Genomic DNA, 8,550 nt, shown 5'->3' with positions numbered 1-8,550 from the left:
TACCTCGGGGTTGAGAATGCGCACGCCCGACAAGCGCGTCAGCGTAGCTGTCAAACGGCGGTCCTCAAAGCGCGCCTGATGCGGATCCTTGTAGTGCCGCGGCAAAAACTTTAAATACGAGCACGACACTAGCCACGTGCTCCTGGCGAAACGGCGAAAGCCGCAAGCAAAAACTGCACAGAAATTTTCAGCTGGCTGTCGCCGACGAGCGCACCACGCACGAACGCCATAGCTGCACACGCCTCGAAACGAGGGCGCCGAGGATCACGAAACGAATGCCCGCTCACCACGCACGCGCGGCGAGGCGGGTGCACCTAGCGATTCCCCAGGCGCTCTATTCTAGTACACTGTACTCTAGGGAGAGGTCGAGAAAGGCGCGCTGACGCCACGTCCGGTTGAGAACGAGGGCGAAGTCAAAAAACGTCACGGAGAAGCGCATCCCATCGACCAATCAGCGTTTCCAGCCTGCCTACCCGCAAACGCTTCTCAACTCATGCGCTTTAAAAACATTTCAACCAAATTTTAAAACAAAACCCAACACTTGTACTATTATAGGTGAGTATTTAAGCTGTAACTGAATATTATAAAAAGTTTATGTCGATTTTATGCGCCCTTTTGTTTAATTATGTTGTCACGCGGGTATCTGCGTGTCACGAGCGATATAGCCCCCCTACCTGGCTGGTGACACGCGCGTGTCTCCATCCACTGCCTATTTTAAAACGGTGGACTCGAAGGTTTGTGTACATGTTGTTTTTCATCGTTTCTTTTGTATGTATGCACATTTTTTTTAATAGTATATGGCTAACTCGGTTACATCTGTCTAATTTCTGGCATTTTCGTGATTTGTAGTTCTAAACTTTCTTACTAGGTGTGCTCTTGTAGCGCGTTGAAACGAAGTCGTCGGTTTTTGTTGTGACATGCCTCCATGTGTTGTGATGTCTGCGCACGTGCTTTTTGAACGTTGTTTGGCATTTTGGCCGCTACATCTACCTTGGTTTGGCCGCGTATTGTGCTTGAATATGGCAAGAACGGCTTCAAAGTGGACGAGTAAGAGAAAGTTCCGCTGCAGTCAGTTCACAAGAAAAGCGAACGAGGAGCCGGCGCGTCGAAGTGCTAGTTTCTCGAAAATAGGTGAGTGTGTGCCATGTGACAGTTTCAACGTGGAAGGAGCTACCTCTTCAGGATTTCACTTTATTGATATTGAGATCCTTCGCGACTTTCTTCGGGAGTCTGCGTTGTGCAAGAAATGCAGGAAAGGTGAGCCGAACCTAAAGGTGTGTCCACACGACGGACCACGGACATGTTTTGGCCCGCGGACTAGCCGTCACGTGGGGTCTAGCTTCCGGTCTACGAGGTCCTCGCATGGTCCGCGGACCGAATCGTGCGAGAAATGCGAGAATTTTTTCTGGTGGCGGACCACCGACTTTTTAGCCTACTGGCTAGCTTCAAGTCTGGCAATTACATCACACTTGTCGCTTCAGCCAGGTCACGAACACCAATTTATTGACAATAAAGTTTTTTCCATCCATCCATCCAGCCAGGCGATTCACCACTGCTATCATTTTGTGCGCCAAGGCGAGACCAGCGAAAGTAGTAGTCTTGCGCCAACTGTCAACATGTCAGTGTAGTCAGACGATGTTATGTTTTACTTTATAGGTTCACTAGAGCTTTGTGGCTCGTTTACACTTGGGCATGAAATCGAGCGAAATCCGCCCCCTCCGGAATGCTGCCTCGTGCGCACTTCATAACCGCCACGATGCTGCTTGCGGCATACACAGATGTGGTTAGAAAATAACAAATTGATGTTGTCTACGCACCGCTATACTCAGTATTCTATGCACCGCTAAAACTACACACCATTAAACCAATTCTCACATTTTCCACGTTTATTTCAGCAAATGCATCCACAGACACAGCGATAAGCTCAGCCTAGTGGCGCCATCTAGTTGTTAAGATGGGAACCATTTCTGTCAACAAACCTACGCTCCTCTTAAGCCTAGAAGCAGCAGAATTATCACTCTAAATAAAAAATAAACCAAATCTTTCACTCATAAGTTTTCTTATAGGAAAGATGGGACCAAACGAAAAATCGGTCCACCATTTATGGCCAGTGAACGCAATGAAAAAGGCAGAAACAGCGACGAGTTGAGTCTGAAGCGAGTGGTCCTGCTTCGAAGCGCGCCGCCATGTTTGTTGACGTGGGAATGCAACTTCCTCCTCGCCGCGGCAGAAATCAGTCCCCGACCGATCGGGCTTTCCGCTAGGCATTTAGGTGGAATCGCTGCCGTGGCGGCGAATTCCACTTGCCCTCGCCGCCGAATGCCGAAGCGTAAATGCACCATGAAACGAGCACTGCTGCAAGCGGGTCCCAGAGCTATTCACTTGGCCCGCCTGGTCGCCTGCTCCTTTGGACCGTCATGTGAATTCTGTCGCCGGACGGGCACGGCCGGGCCACACGCGGGAGACCACACGTGACCGGTCCGCAGACCAGTCCGTGGCCCGCTGTCTGTATACACCTTAACGGAACACATTGACGGGAGGAGTGTACTGACGTGCACCATGAATGTCTGTTGCAATGTATGTGGCGAGACAAGCTCGTTCCAAACATATAAGTGACCCCAAAAAGGCATGTTTGAAGTAAACGAACGGTTTGTTTATGCGCTATGAGCATGAGGAAAAGGACTGCTGGCTGACCATGTGATATCTGATGTTATGAACATGCCTCCGCCGCCTACAAAATTTGCGTCATACACTTCGCGCTTACTTCATGCAACAGAGACAGTTGCTTCGCAAAGCATCACCCGGGCTGCTGACGAGGTGAAGGCTGACATGCATGGGAGTAATGAATCGCAGGAAACTGCCGCTACTGTGGATGGCACCTGGATGAAGGGAGGGCATTCATCCCTGCATGGCGTCGTCACCCTTGTATCAGCGGACACCAGCAAGGTGCTCGATTTCGAAGTGGAGACTAAGTTCTGCCATTTGTGCTCAAGGAATCTCCACCCTGACATCAGCCAAGAAGAGTGCAAAGCAACGCATATTGGATCAACTGTAGGTATGGAGGCTGCGGGTGCTGTGAAGATTTTTGCGCGGCCTGTTCAAGAACTTGGCGTTATGTACACCGAATATATTGGTGACAAGGACAGCAAGGCATACTTTTCTGTCATGGAATCGGAACCGTACAGCAAAGATACTGAAAAGCACGAGTGCGTTGGCCACATACAAAAGTGTATGGGTACCAGGCTTAGAAACCACAAGACTACCCTGAGGGGTAAGAAGCTGTCAGATGGACTACCACTGTCTGAAAGAGGTCGTCTCACAGAGAAGGACATTGACTCCCTGCAATTTTAATATGGCAAGGCCATTCGTGAGAACACCCAAAGCTTATAGAATATACGAAAGGCTGTGTGGGCAATTTATTTTGATTAAGTTGTCTACTGATGAAAAACCAAGTCATGGTCTGTGCCCCAAAGGAGCGTCATCATGGTGTGGATACAACCGTGCCCTCAGTGAAGGAAATCCTGAGGATATTTCTACACAAGCAGCTTGCCAGCTGCTGTTGTGGAAGCAGTCAAGCCAGTGTTCTAAGCTTTCTTGTCGCCAGGCCTTCTAAGCAAGTGCCTGCAGGGCAGGCAAGACATAGAACAGCGATGAGTCCTTGAATCAGCTGATCTGGTGCCGCTGACCGAAAACGACGTTCGCTTCAAATGACACATTGAAACTCGCCACTTGTATTGCTGTAGCATACTATAATGACGGGAATCGTGCACGAATTGACGTCTTGGAAACACTTGGCATCACGCCAGGTGTATTCTGTACAGTCGGTCTGAACCGGTGTGAAGGCCAGAGTTCCGAAGTTTACCAGAAAGCAAGGAATGCCATAGAACAAAAAATGTGAAGAAAGGCTTCGGGGAAGATACTAAAAGAGCCAGAAAGTGCGCATATTCTTCCCTTGATCAGCTGTATCCTGTGAGCAAACATAAATGTGCGGTTTTCTCAAAATCACTTTTTAAAATCTTTCGACCTTTGATGCACCGTTTCTCGAGACCTATCAGGCCGATTCAACTGAAATTTTCTCAACTTTACTAAAATCCCTTGCAAACAGTCTGAACCTAAAACTTTTATTCCGAAAAGAAAAAAAGAATTCATTAAGAAGTCTCTCCCATTGTTCGGGTCAAGGGAGGGTAATATATTTTTTCTTTGGAGGTGCACATAGAATACCATTATATAAACTTTCGTTTTAAGCCACTATTGTATGGAGTTAGTGTGCACAGTTTCCTGGTGATACTAGGTGGCACAAGGGCCAGTACTTGAAATACTTCACGCCACTAAGCATGAGCTACCTCTTACTGCTCACTCAGTTCAGAAAGGGGTGCAAAGTTTGCCGTTCCACAAATAGCATGTCAAAACAGGCATCTGTAAGTAGTTCCATATATTTATGCAAGACATTAGCCAGGCTTTTTAAGAGTCGCAGCTGGAGGCTCCTTCATTCAGTCTTGTTTAACCATGAACCGACTAGCCCAACATCATGTCTTACTTGTTTAATAAAGCTGCTTTCCACAGAGATAGAGTTACTATATAGTTCATAGAGTTGTGCATTTGTTTTCCCTGCACTGCTCGTGCGTCTATTGGTTAAACACAATCACATGGGTGAAAAGCATCCATGCATTATGGAGAAGCCAACTCCTTTGCATCGTTTAGCACTAGACCATTGCCAGCAGTTCATTTGTGCACCTACTGTTCTCACGGCATTGCATTTTGTCCGAGTGCACATATTCACTGAAAATGATGTTTTCATATGGATAACATGCAATTTTATCACAAATGTTTGTTTATTGTTAAAAAGTAAATGTTTGTGATCTGTGGCATTTACAAAAGATGGTGCATCCATCCACATGTCGAGTATTTTGTCCGTAACTCGTTGAGAAAGGCCTTGGTGCTAGCAAGCTGTGTCAGTGCAACAGTAATCTGCCTAGAATAAAGCAAGTTCGGCAGCCAGAATCAAGCAGATTGGTGCTGCACTTGCTGCGACCACTGCATCATGTCTGCCTCTGGCATGCAAAAGTTGGGGTTTTCTCTCAGAATTTGGATGCTTGGGAGAGCAATATGGCAGACTAATGCACAACTCTTACTAATACAGTAACTCTAATTGAGAACGCATATAACATGTCCATGAAAAATCCCCCAATTTGAGCAGTTACAGCTGCTCTTGCTACCTTTTGCCTTTTTTATAAACATATGCATCACTCTGCTCATTTTTTTCAGGCATTGGAGCTTGGATGAAGATGCCTAAGATAAAAGCTCGCAGTGCTTCAGAACAACCGCTGTCTATCTTCATTGGCCAGTTATAGGTTGGGAGTCATAGTCACTAAAACAGTATGTCTGTTGATTTTGGTGTCGTGTGTGGGTGGAGCGGAACAGATCCGCTGACATCCTTTTGAGCCATGGCTAAAAACAGCTGAGTATTCAGCTGCTACCAGTAACTGGGAATTGCACTGATATTTTTGTTGGGCCATATATATGAATACTCCTAGATGAGTAGATTGCCTTTCCAGTCATACACTAATAACAGTGAAGATTTTTTTTGATAACGTTGGGCTTTCCTCTTGTTGACGATTACAGTGATATTCGTTGCTTCTCCGAGATTCCTTGTAATGGGCTTGTATTTGTGGTGCTTTTTGTCTTGTTTGTTTTGTTGCCACATTCATTTTCATTAATAGTTGCCTTTATGATTCATTCATTGCAATTTTCCCACCCAGTAACCATATATATTTTTCTCATAGGTTTCTCCGTGGTACTTTCTCAAATCTTTGCTCACTTCTACTGTCATGTTTGTGTTCTTTCTGTTATAGCGGGACAATCTTTAGGGCCAAGCAACCCTGAGCTACCATGTGTCACGTGTTGGCGGCTTTCCCGCCAGTCTGTACCCTGCCACCAGCAATAAAGGACGTAACATATAATTGGCGACGAGGTAAAAATGGCAACTGCGCTGGGCACGATTGGGGAATTCGTTCCAACAGAGGCGACGTCTTGGCCCTTGTATTTGGAGCGCCTCGAATTTTTCTTTCAAGCAAACGACATCGACGGTAACGAGAAGAAGCGAGCAACGCTCTGCAGCGTTTGCGGCCCAGCAACGTATGCCATCGTTCGCTCCCTTTGTTCTCCGGATGCGCCGTCGGCCGTGGCCTACGATGAGATCGTCAGGCGTCTCTCAAACCACTTCTCGCCGCGACCGTCGGTGACAGTACAGCGTTTCAAGTTTGGCACACGTCAACAGCAGCCCGGTGAGTCAATTGCCGACTACATCGCAGAATTGCGACGTCTCTCGGAACACTGCGATTTCGGTGCGTCGCTCGATGACATGTTGCGCGACCGGCTAGTGTGCGGGGTGCGAAGCGAGACCCTTCAGCGTCGGTTGCTGGCGGAGCCGGAGCTTACGTTTGCTACAGCTCGGGAGAAAGCCATTGCAATGGAATCTGCGCAGCGACAGACCGAGCAAATTCGCGGCAGTGCCGCATCGTGTGAAGTTGGCAGCGTGAGCGGGCAGCGTTTCGACCCGTGTGTTGCGAAGGTCTCTGCGCCAGTGACAGCCAAGGAGGGTACCCATAAGCAGGCTGGTTCGCCTGGAAGCACAAGCGTATGTTTCCGCTGCAAGGGTGCGCATTCGCCAAGCAGTTGCCCATTCATGAATATGCAGTGCCACTTCTGCAAGCAACGAGGGCACATAGTGAGAGCATGCAGGAGGAAGGCGGCAGCTCGCGCTTCGGCTGAACCCAACTCTCAGAACAAAAAACGGGCCAGTGGAGGCCGTCACAAGAATGCTGCGTCGGACGTTTACGACGTGTTCGTGCTGTCTGGTGAAGAGCCAGCCGTGAGAGTGGAAGTGCGCGTCAACGGAAGTCCCCTAGAGATGGAGGTGGACTCTGGTGCAGTGTGTTCAGTCATCAACGACCGGACTATGCAGAAGCTGCGAATATCGAAAAGGGCGTTGCGCCCAAGTACTCTTCATCTCCGAGCTTACAATAACAAGGAACTACGAGTGTTGGGTGAACTGACCGTGAAGGTGGAATTCAAGGGGCAGGAACATCGCCTGCGATTGGTGGTGGTTAAGGGTGCTAGTATCGGACTTCTCGGTCGGGACTGGTTCAAGTCTTTGGGAATAAGTCTGAGTGGTGTTCACAGTGTGTACGAGCCGAGTCGAACTGGCAGTAGGGGAACAACAGCCTTGCTCAAGAAGTATTCTTCAGTCTTTGAGCCTGGACTTGGGACAAGTAAAGGGCCTCCTGTACGCATAGAGGTGAACCCGGCAGCTCCGCCGCGATTTCTGAAGCCACGACAAGTACCGTTTGCATTGAGACCGAAGGTGGACGAAGCACTGGACAAGTTGGTGAGCCAAGGCATTTTCCAGCCTGTGCGGCACTCGAAGTGGGCAACACCTGTCGTTCCAGTTGTCAAAAAAGATGGATCGATAAGGATCTGTGGGGACTACAAGAGCACAGTCAATCGTGTAGTGCAGTGGGAGACGTATCCCCTGCCGACACCGGAGCAGCTGTTTGCCAGGCTGGCAGGTTGCTCGAAGTTTTCAAGGCTAGACCTCGGACAGGCGTATCAACAGAAGACTGTTGATGAAGAAACAGCTGACTTGTTGACGGTTACAACACATCGGGGACTGTTCCGCGTAACCCGTCTTCAATTTGGCGTGGCAGTGGCAGTGGCTATCTTTCAGAGGTACATGGAAGAACTGTTGCATGGAATTGATGGTGTTCTTGTGTTCTTGGATGACATCTTGATCGGTGGAAAGGATGAGGTGCAGCACAATGCTCGTTTACAAGAAGTGCTCAAAAGAATTCATGAAGACGGTCTGCGACTAAAGTTTGACAAATGTCAATTTGGTGTTGAGGAAGTGTGTTACTTGGGATTCCGTGTGAACTCTGCAGGTGTGCAGCCGACAGAAGACAAGGTGCGTGCTATTCACAAGGCCCCAGAGCCGACATGCAAAAAGGAACTTCAAGCCTTTTTAGGAGCTCTGAACTTTTACAACAAGTTTCTTAAAGGAGCAGCTCATGCCTTGGAGCCACTGTACCGGCTGTTGGACAAGGGTCGCGAGTGGCGTTGGATGGAAGCTGAGGCAGAAGCATTTCGCCAGGCGAAAGATCTGCTGCAGTCATCACATGTTCTGGTGCACTATGATGTCAACAAACCCCTAGTGCTGGCCTGTGACGCATCCCCGTACGGACTGGGTGCTGTGTTGAGTCATGTGTGCGAAGATGGCAGCGAGAGACCGGTTGCATATGCGTCGAGAACTATGAGTGCGGCAGAACGGAATTATGCCCAGACAGACCGAGAAGCGCTCGCCATCGGCTTTGGCATAAAGAAGTATCATCAGTTTCTATATGGGAGACATTTCAAAATTGTGACAGACCACAAACCCCTCTTAGGACTGTTGCACCATGCCAAGCCCATTCCCCAGGTGCTATCACCACGGATGCTGCGTTGGACCCTCATGTTATCGGCTTATGACTATGAAATTGAGTATCGACCAGCGGAGAA

At 48.6% G+C, this 8,550-nt stretch overlaps 1 pseudogene; it reads left to right on the top strand.

The window, feature by feature from the left end:
* The first annotated feature begins 2,706 nt into the window (after positions 1 to 2,706).
* On the top strand, positions 2,707 to 5,293 carry LOC149336655 (uncharacterized; annotated as a pseudogene).
* Positions 5,294 to 8,550: the final 3,257 nt, after the last annotated feature.

This window comes from Amblyomma mixtum, chromosome 7, assembly GCF_055824585.1.
Source record: "Amblyomma mixtum isolate Tamu chromosome 7, ASM5582458v1, whole genome shotgun sequence".
Taxonomy (NCBI): Eukaryota; Metazoa; Arthropoda; class Arachnida; order Ixodida; family Ixodidae; genus Amblyomma; species Amblyomma mixtum.
Note: the sequence above shows the minus strand (reverse complement) of the source record. Positions and strands in the feature narration are given on the sequence as shown.